Raw genomic sequence first — 10,857 nt, forward strand, 5'->3', positions numbered from 1 at the left:
CTAAAATCAGCAATGTCAAAACAAGGTTTATGGCAGTTGGATGAAATGCAGGGTGTACAAATAAACTCAGTAAAACTCTGCTGTCAAAATTTGCTACCGTAGCTTTTGAGTTTACTCTCTGTTGTGTATGTCCAAAGGTTTTAGTTAAAATATTTTAAAAGAAGGCTTCTTAATTTTGTACATACGTGAAGAGGAAAGAAGTTAAATATGGCTAAAATATTTTTAATTTTACAACATGTTGCAGAGCAGAGGCTTTTCTCCAATAAACTAGAGATTTCACAGAAATAACTGTTTGTGCATGCTGCATATGTTGTGACTTGAGAAAATTTATCAATGACTAAAATGCCTTATACAAACAAATTCTATAGTACATAACCCAGAGATGATCTGAAAATGGTTCATCACAAATATGTCTGGACTTTATGCTGTTTTATGTCATACTACTCTGCTTGATTTGTCTGTCATTTCTGTATTAAGGAACCGTTACTCTTGTAAAATTGTGCTGTGTATCTCTCCATTGCTTGAATTGAATGGCTTTGTATAAATCAATGTCATAAGCTGTTTCCTCTCTTGCCATATTTCCTAACACATTAAATATAGATGTTTGTAAATTCTCCATAATTTCTCGTTCATTTTGCGTGTCTTGATACAATCAAGTCCAACAGGCATTTCATTCAATATTACTGTGTTTATAATATTCACTTCAAGTTATTGCAAGCTTCCTAATGATAGCATAGTTCTTTTAAATAAAGTAAGTAAACTTTTCAAATTTGTTCACAGTTTTCAATGCAAACAAAACAACAAATATTGATCATTTTAAATTTTAATTTGCTACTGAAATTCACACATTTTAAAATCAATCCTAAAGAAGCCATGCAAATTTCATGAATGATAAATGTTACATTATGTTGCAATTTGTGATCAATAATTTTTAAGTACATTATGCTTACCATAATTTGAAATGCAGACTGTAAAGTCTGAATTCTGTTCATGTGACATGTGATGCCCATCCTTGTGTGTTCTTGTTCAGTGCATTCTGCTAAATGTTGTCACTACAGAACACTCCAATTACACCAGGAAAGGAATTTAAAAAAATAAAATAAACACATTACTGTTTCACTCTTTTAGAAGGATTATATCTTATTTCACTCCCTTCCGTAACTGTGTTGACTTGTTATTCCCTTCATTGTTCAGATTTGTAAGACCCTTCACCACACATCTGTGTCATCAGTAATATTGCTAGCTCAGTTTCTGCTTATCTCTATTGTTCTGTCCATTGAAAATCCTCTTCTTGATTATTCTGTAAATTAATGTTTAAATATTTGCGTTTATGCATAGAAGATTTGAGACTACTTTTTATCTTGATCATGGAACATGGGCATTGCCAGCATTTATTGCCCGTCTCTAATATCTCAATCCCACACACACGGAACATTAACTTGGCGTTCTGGTGTTCTATCTCAGTGACATTACCACTGTGACACTGCCTTCCTGAAAGGTGATCAGTGAACTTGAAATCATTTATGATTGAGGTTTAGACTTGGTGCTCCTTTTGTGAAAGTCAGTAAAGCCCAGGAGCCCCTTATGAAAGTAAGTAAAGACTGAGCCCTGAAAAAGTGGCTCAGTGACAATCAATTTACAGCATTTTATGTTTTCAAGGTTACATGGCTGCTGTCTGTAAGTGTGTTACCACAGGTGCTGGGAGTATCTGCTCACAGTACGCCGGGTGTGATGTCAATCCATGTGTAAAATTGATTTAATGTCAGTTCTGCCGTTGTGGAGTTCAATGATTCAGCAAATGCCTTTTGCTAACTTCACAGCTGAGCACAAGTTAAGCAGGAGAATAATACTGCCCATTCTGTACCCACCACTCGCACTTTCAGGCTAATTATTGATTTGATTTATAATGGATGTTGAGTTTTAGAAATGATCGATCTCCAGTGTTGTTTACAGTTGCTGTAATCTAGAGAGTGTAACAAATTCTGGGAGACCCTTGATTCAGACTGCATGCAAATCACTGAATGTAAGTACTATGCAAGTGGATGTAGATTTATTAATTTATTTATAGTAAGTACAAATCTTTGCTATTCATTCATGAAATGTGGGTGTCACTGGCTGGGCCACCATCAATTGTCCATCCTTAATTGCCATGAGAACGTGGTGGCGAGTTGCGTTGTTAAACCACTGCAGTCCACATGCTGTAGGTAGACCTATAATGTTGTTAGGGAGAGAGTTCTTGGATTTTAACACTGAAGGAATAGTGATATATTTCCAACTCAGGATGGTAAATGGAGGGGAGCTTGCAGATGGAGCTGTTCCAACATATCTGATGCCGTTGTCCTTCTAGATGGAAGTGGTCATTGGTTTGGAAGGTGCTGTCTAAGAAGCTTTGGTGAATTTCTACGGTACATCTTGTGTATAGTATACATTGCTGCTACTGAGCATCAGTGATGGAGGGAGTGGATGCTTGTGGATGATATGCCACTTAAGTGGGCTGCTTTAAGCTGCACACATCCAAGCAAGTGAAGAGTATTCAGTTATTATCCCTGACTTGTGCCTTTCAGATAGTAAACAGGATTTGGGAAGTCAGAAATGAGTTAACACGCTGCAGAAATCCTAGCCTCAGATCTGCTCTTGCATCTGCAGTATTTTTCTGTCTGGTCCAGTTCAATTTCTGGTCAATGGTAATGCCCAGGATGTTGATAATGGAGGATTCAGTAATGGTAACGTCATTGAATGTCAAGGGATGAATGATGAATTCTGTCTTGTTGGAGATCGTCATTGTCTGGTACTTGTGTGGTACATATCAACCAAAATCTGAAAATTGCCTAGGTCTTGCTGCATTTGGACATGGATTACTCAGTATCTGAGGAGCCAAAAATTAGCAATCATTGGCAAACGTTCCCACTTCTAATCTTATGATGTTGGGAAAGCCATTGATGAAGCAGTGAAAGATGGTTGCAAGTAGGACAGTTTCCTGAGGAACTCCTGCAGATGACTGACCTCTGTCTTCCATTATGCCACATAAGACTAACCAATGGAGTATTCTCCCCATTCCCATTGACTCCAGTTTTTGTTAGGGCTCTGACGATGTGGCCTCGGTGTCATAAACAAGCACTCTCACCTCACCTCTGCATTTCAGTTTTCTTGTCTATACTTGAAACAAAATTGTAACACGGCCGGGAGATGAGTGACCATGACAAAATCCAAACTTGAGTGTCAGCAGGTTATTGCTTCAGAAATGATGCTTGATCGCACTGTTACTGACTCCTTCTGTCACTTTAGTGATGATCAAGAATGATGTGGGAGTAATTCGTCAGGTTGGATTTGTCCTGCTTTTTGTATACAGGATATACCTGGGGAATATGCCATAATTTCAGGTAGGTGTTAGTGTTGTAACTGTCCAGTTGTAGAGCTGTAACTCCAGTTGTAACTGGAGCAACTTAGCTAGGGGAGCAGTGAGTACTGGAGTACAAGTCTTAAGTACTATTATCCAATGTTATTAATTTTATTAATGTTGACATCAGAGTAGTGTGACTTAAACATTTGTCACTGCATTTTTGTTAAAAATACAAGTGATAATAAATTACTATTCTTCAATTCTGTTGTCAGGCCCACAGTTTTTGCAGTATCCAGCACCTCCATCCATTCTTGTTTTTTTGTATTCATTCATGCAATGTGGGCATCATTGACTGACTAGGCCAGCCTTTATTGTCCATCCCTAACTGCTCAGAGGGCTGTTTGTTAATGGTTAAACTCATTTATTGGAGTTGCATGTAAGTCAAACCAGATAAGGATGGCACATTTAAAGTTATTGAACCAGATGAGTTTTTACAACAGTCAGCGGTGGTTACGTACTTGCCCTTAGATTAGCTGCTTTTATTCCAGATATTTTCTATTGAATTCAAGTTTTCACCATATGCTGGAATTTGAACTCAAGTCTCCTGTACTTTAATCTGGATTTCTGGTTTACTCGCCCAGTGACACTACACTAGCACCTCCCCGTCCTCCTAAGTGTGGAGTAGCTGACAACTGATGCAAGATTGTTGTGAATGAGGATGTGAATATCTGTGGAGCCTAGTTGTTTAGTCAGTGAGTTGTTTAATTGTCCACCACCATTCACGAGTGGATGTGGCAGGACTGCAGACCTTTAGATCTGATCTGTTGTTTGTAGAATCACTTAGCTGTGTCACTTTTTGCTTATGCTGTAACGTAATAATTAATAAATGCCGTGGTATTCAGCCACTTCACTTTGGAATAAAAGCAAAATATGGCAGGTGTTGGAAATCTGAAATAAAACTGAAAGTGCTGGAGAAACTCAGCAGGCCTGGCAGTTTCTTGTAGATGGAAACAGATTCAGTGTTTCAAGTCTGATTTGACTATTCTGTAAAATCATTCTGCTTTCTATCCACAAAAGTGCCCAGACCTGCTGAGTTTCTCCAGCAATTCCTGTTTTGTTGGTACCACCGTCTCTGCCTGTATTCATTTTACTGTAGTCATCTTCCCAGTGTGTGATGTGGAAATTGGCACTTATTAAACGTTCACGTGTTGGATAATTTGAATACTCTTCTCTTTAAATCAGCTAAAGTTAAAAAGCTAAACTAATTTAGAACATAGAGTTAAAAGCTTGGAATTTCACCATTGTTTACTTTTCATAATAAGCTTCTGAGTTGCAAATCACAAGTGCTGAGTGCAAAACAGTATACTGGCCATCCCACACTGGATTGATTCAGCTTTCAAGGTCTTTGCAGAGGTATCTTCCAATTAAACAATGCAAATGTGGTTTTTTACAAGCTTATGATAATGTGATATATCTAACAACTACAAACAAAGGCATGGCCATATGGTGTTTGAGTTCCTTACATCAATTATAATTCAGCTGAATATAACATTAGTATAACTGATTAATGTACTGCAATTAGTTGATTGTACCTCTGCAATCAAATTTGTTGAAAAATAAACTGAATACTACAAGTGTGTTATATGATACTTACAGAAGGTTTGGGTGCTGACTAAATGGATTTATACAAATCACTTTCTCTCAGCCATAGGTGCAATTGTTTGCAGCCTCCTTGGATCACACTGTGATGGGTGGATTGAGTAGAGGTGCCGTTAACTGGTTCCCTGTGTCAGGTTCACCAATTAATTATGTATCTGGACAGGAGACCCCAAGTGGTGGTATTCTCAGGTGAGCAGGGAGGAACTAATACCCCTTCTTCATTTAACAATCCTCAACTCAGTTGAACTCAACAAGGTTAATACAAAGGAGCCCTTCTGAATATCTTTTCTAGTTCCAATGTATTTATGTTTTAAAAGGACCCAAAATAATCCAGTTTGCTCATGTTAAGGCACGATTGAGTTTTCAGTTACTAAAATACAAGGGAAAATCATAAAATGTAACACACATGCACCCAGATTAGAAATGCAAGGTGAGCAACACGTAACAATTAGAAAAGACATCCAGGGATCATTCTTTGACCTGTCCATGAGGAGAATTTCAAAGGATGAGAAAAAAAGGTAGGGAGGTTTTGCTAAAATTACACCAGCGACAGCATGAGCACTGTGGTCAGTTTTGAGCCCTTTGTCTAAGGAAAAATATACTGGTCTTGCAAGCAACCTAGAGAAGGTTCACTAGGTTGATCCCACTTATAAATAAGCTGAGTAGTTTAGGTCTGTACTCAATGGAGTTTAGAAATATGGAAAACCATCTATCAAAAACATATGAGATTCTTAGGAGGCTTGACAGGATAGAATCTTGCCCCCTGTAGGAGAGTCTAGGACCAGAGGGCATAATCTCAGAGTAATGGGTCACCCATTTAAGACAGAACTGAAGACGAATTTCTCCTCTCAGAGGGCAGTGAATCTGTAGAATTCTTTATCACAGGGAACAGTTAAGGCTCAGTCATTTGAGTATATTCAAGGCTGAGCTAGATTTTTAATTAGTAAGGGAATCAAGGCTTATGGGGAACAATATAGGAAGTTGAATTGATGATTACCAGAACAGCCATGATCTTAGTAAATGGTGGAGAAGACTTGAGGGGCTGAATAGCCTACTTTTGCTATGTCTTTTGGTCTTAGAGACAGTGAAGTGTTGATATTGGCATTGAGCAGTTGGTCAGGAGATTCTGGATTGTTCAAGTAGCCAAAGGAATTTGTCCTGTTTCCTTTTGACAGTGGCTTTGCTGAGTTGTGACTCGTTTCCAACAATCAGTGGGAGAGGAACCTTTTCTTTAACCAGCAAACACAGGGGTCCCTGGTGGATGTTCATCAGCTGTGACCTTCACAGTCCACTCCAGTCGCTACTCTATGTGAGATTCTGCCGTTTCCCTCGGGATTGAGAATAACAGGAATTTTCTGGAAAATGAATTACGTTCTCTTAATTGCGTTTTCTCTGAATTTAAATTTGCAACCACCTTTGTCCTGCCTGTCCTTTCTTTCATTTTTTTTAAACCAGAAATAAAAACTTGTCTGAAATCTCTTTGTTATGTCTGTGAGTAATTGGGGCTCTGATTCGTTGCCATGACACTGAGTTGCACTAGAATGAAATGTGATTCATTTCCATTTCATTCCAAAAGGGCAGGATAAAAGAGGAATTGTATATAAACCACAAATGCATTCTCTTATACACACACACTCCTAGATCTGGTCAATATTATCTTTTCAATTCTGACTAGGTCTCTCTACGTTTAGGACAGGGCTTCCGTGATACATTTGATTTCCCAGCAATTGTTAGGTTGTACAAATGGTAGACAAGGAATAACGACTTTTATCCTGAAGCTTTCCACAGTTGGTCGTATCCCGTGGTCACTCTAGACTGCCGACTTTCCACAGACATTTCCAGCATAGGTCTCAAAGTGTTTCAGAGCTGGTAATAAACCAAGGGTTTCCTTCTGTAATGTGGAGTATTGGTTCTGATGCTTGTGTAGATTTTTGGGAAAGTACTCAATTGTTCTGGATTAATCTGTCTGAAGGACAGGCCCTACCCTAACGTAACTTGAATCGAAGGTGACTTTAACTGCCGGTTAACATTTGGAGCGGCATGCACAGACTCGCCTGTTGAAATGGCCTGCAGCTTCTCAAAGGGTGCCCAGCACTTCTCAGTCCCTAATCTCTCTGTTTCTCACTGTGGAGTGGCCAGGAAAAGCTTCCAGTAGAACCCACACATTCCTGACAGCCTCGCAAATTCTCATTCCGTTCTGGGAATGGCGAGTGACCTTGCTGTTTGTGAGATTGACCAGATCATCTGACTGTACTCCCTGGGAGAGAGTTTCCAGTCGCTTCATGTGAATTTATTTCTAAGGTATTGCAGCCCAATAGGAAATCACCTAGAGGCACTACACAATGAGAGAAGCCAACCACTATCAGCCTTTAAAAGGTGGTTGGGGTGATTTGCAGACTGGATGGTGTTACTGGATACTGTAATAACTCATCTGGAGTTACAAAGACAGATTTATTTCATGATTCAGTCAAGGGATCCTGCCAGTGTCAAGTGAGTGAATCTATCCGTGTGATATAGACTGATTTACCTACCTTTTAAGGCAGTCTTCCAGCTGGGGCTATCGGATTTGAGTCAGCATTCGTTCAGGGGAGCTCATGTCTGAGCAACTTGAATGAATGTTTCAAAGAGCTGAACAGGTGTGTGGTGTGTGGCAGTGCATTTGACTTAAGCTTCTTAGCTATCTGCAAGGTTTTTGATAGCTACATTTCCCCAAGGTATCTCGGCAGCGCCTCTAGCTGATGGATTACTGTTCCTTCCTCATTTTCACGGGTTATCTATTTCCTCTACTGCAGCACCTCATTGGTAAGATGATAAGATTTGGGGGCTGCCTCTGCCCCAGCTTCAGTGAAAGCACTCTGAGCTGATGTTTCTAACAATGGCTCTGTTTGCCAGGCTGGTACCAAGGGGATTGAGTTATTCCCACCTCAACGCTTTTGAGTTTCTGGACAAAAGGGTTTCAGATAACCAAGGGGGAGGGTTGAGTGTCATCTCAACAGCTTGGCTGGTGGTAGACTATGTGGTCACACAGTCAGGGAAGATATTAGCACCTTCAGTTTCCCAGACCTCAACAAGTGTCCCGGAGGCCACCGGAAATGCTACTGGTTGTGTCAGGTCATTGCCAAGCAGAAGGTCAACCCCACTGATATTCTCCCTTCTCCAGACACAAGGTTGCACCAGATGAAGGGAAGTGTGCATGTATTCATTACTTCAGATCCCCCTCCACCCCAACTCAATCTGCTTTACCAGCATGTTGAAACTTCACTGCACTCTCTGGTAAGAAGTTCAGGCCATAACTGTTGCAGGAGACTTCGGCAGGTCCCAGTAACCTTCATGACCAAGTTGCTCACCTCACCCTGGAGAAACATGGTTGCTGTACCTTCAGGTACAAAGCCCTGGTCGCTCTCAGGGATTTGCTTAATTTCACCACTATGCTCAGGAATGCCTTTACATGGATGCACGGTCCCAGTCAGAGCTGTGGCCTGACCTGCCAGGTTCTCTGACTGATTCCCATCCTTCACAGAGAATGTCTGCAGCCTGATAAATCCCACTTGTCCTTTTACATATCCTCCAGCCCAAACATGCTCTATGTTTCAGCAGCTAGAAAGTGCCAGCATTCTAGCCTCACTCCTGTGCCCTGAGGAGGGGCCCCCAGCATTTCCCTGTCTCCCATGACCGCTCCATTTCCTTTCATTATCTGCATGCCCATCCTTTACAGTTGTTGGGGCAGAGACTAGGGAAAGGTCTAGTTTGGAACAGGGGTTTGTGGATCAACTTACGAACGTCAGTTGAGGTAGCTACCTAACTAGCAGCTGCTACCCTCTGTTCCCCAAATGTGTGTTCTTATTGGTGAATAAATGGAGTTCTTAAACTGCTGGGAGAATGTTTTCACAGCGGTTCTGTTTTAAGTGCTTGTATGCGTAGGTCATAAGAAAATGGTTTAACCCTTTTAAATTCTCATAGTATCTGTACCCAACTCCATGATTCCTTAAAAGCCCTGTGCCAACTTCCTGACAACTCACACACACCATTTTATACCTACCATGTCAACTCAGACTATTTGCTGAGGGGGATGAAATTTCTGAGAGTGCACCTCAAAATATTTGACTAGTACATACTTAAAAAGTACCCTTTTCGCTGGCCCAGTGTTCAAGGGGCTTTCTTAATGCAGGAGGGAGTGAACTTTGTGAGCCTTTGCATCAGGCTTACTCTGCAGTGATAAGGACTAACCACCTTGCCTGTGCTAACCACACGAGCTAAATAAGGCTTCTGCCCCTCCTTCATCAAACTTAGAGATTAATTTAGCAAACTGAGATGCCTCTGCCTTCAAATCTGAGCTAGTGATATCTTCAAGGAGCACAATAGAATTCCTGCCCCTCAACTCAAACTGTTTAAGCCTGAACTCCCTTTCGTTCTCTCTGTCCTGGGAGTTGCCCTTGGCTCTCAGTGGCCTTTCCTCTATTTAATTTTCCTCCCTCTTACCCTAACCCTTTCTTTATCTTTTTCATGAAAGTCTACTTTCCACTGTTCCAATTTTAATCTCTTTACTGCTGCTCTATCCATTTCATTATTCTCAATTACCACTTCCTCTCAATTACCACTGCTGAGGTACTAGTTGGCTTCCAATATTTCTGAAGCATTAGGAGATCACAGTTTTTTTTACACTGTATTTCATTCTTTGCAGTGCTGAAGTTCCTTGACACCATCTGAATATAATATTCACAGAGTCTCTTGGGATGAGTATAATGCACACAGTCACTGAACTACATTGTCAGAATTTATATTCCCAGACATTGTTAGCTTGCATATCCTTCTTTAACAAAGAAAAACTATCTTACCTAAAACTTCAATATGTTGAGAAGGATTTCAGGACTGATCTGAGGAAGGATCACTAGACCCGAAACATTAACTCTGATTTCTCTTCACAGATACTGCCAGACCTGCTGAGTTTTTCTGGCAACTTCTGTTGCTGTGTCTGTGATCTATTGTCATGACAGAAGATCATGGTACAAGCTGGTACGGACCCATGCTCCAATTTTAAAACGTACCAAAGAAGTTTAAAATCCAGTCACTATATTTGACTTTCTTTTATTCCTGATTTAAAAACAAGCATTGGAATTCATGTTCCCACTTCAAAGAGTTTGCTACTACTTGGAGATGGCAATCAAAATGGAACATAAGTGTAATTATAGACCATAAGATATAGGTGAAGAATTCGGCCCATTAAGTCAGCTCTGCTGTTCAATCATGGCTGACATATTTCTCAACCCTATTCTCCAATCTTTACCCCAAAATCGTTGATACTATAAGGCAGCGGTGCAAGTTAGATAGGTCTGAGGTTTCGGGTAAAAGTTGTTCCTGTTAGCAATCTAGAACCTAACTATCTCTGTCTTAAATACATTCAATGACTTGGCCTTCACAGCCCTCTGTGGCAATGAGTTCCACAAATTCTCCATCCTTTGGCTGTGGAAATCCCTCCTCATCTCAGTTCTAAAGGGTCATCCCTTCACTCTGAGGCTGTGCTCTCAATCCTAGTATTTCCTACTAGTGGAAACATCTTCTGCACATCCACTGTATCCAGTGCTGTCAGTATTTTGTAAGATTCAATGAGATCTCCCCTCATCCTTTGAAACTCCATTGTTGGAGCGCAAGCCTCAACCCTTCGTCCCCACATCTTTCTTGTAAACTTCCTCTAGACCCCTCCAAGATCAGCATGACCTTCCTTAGATGTTAGGCCCAAAACTGCTCACAATATTTCAAATGTGGTCAGACTTGAGGCTTATACAGCCTCAGCAGTACATCTCTGTGTGTCTTCTCGCCCTTATGAAATGAATGGCAACATTGAATTTGCCTCCCTAACT

This window comes from Stegostoma tigrinum, chromosome 4 (assembly GCF_030684315.1).
Source record: "Stegostoma tigrinum isolate sSteTig4 chromosome 4, sSteTig4.hap1, whole genome shotgun sequence".
Classification (NCBI taxonomy): domain Eukaryota; kingdom Metazoa; phylum Chordata; class Chondrichthyes; order Orectolobiformes; family Stegostomatidae; genus Stegostoma; species Stegostoma tigrinum.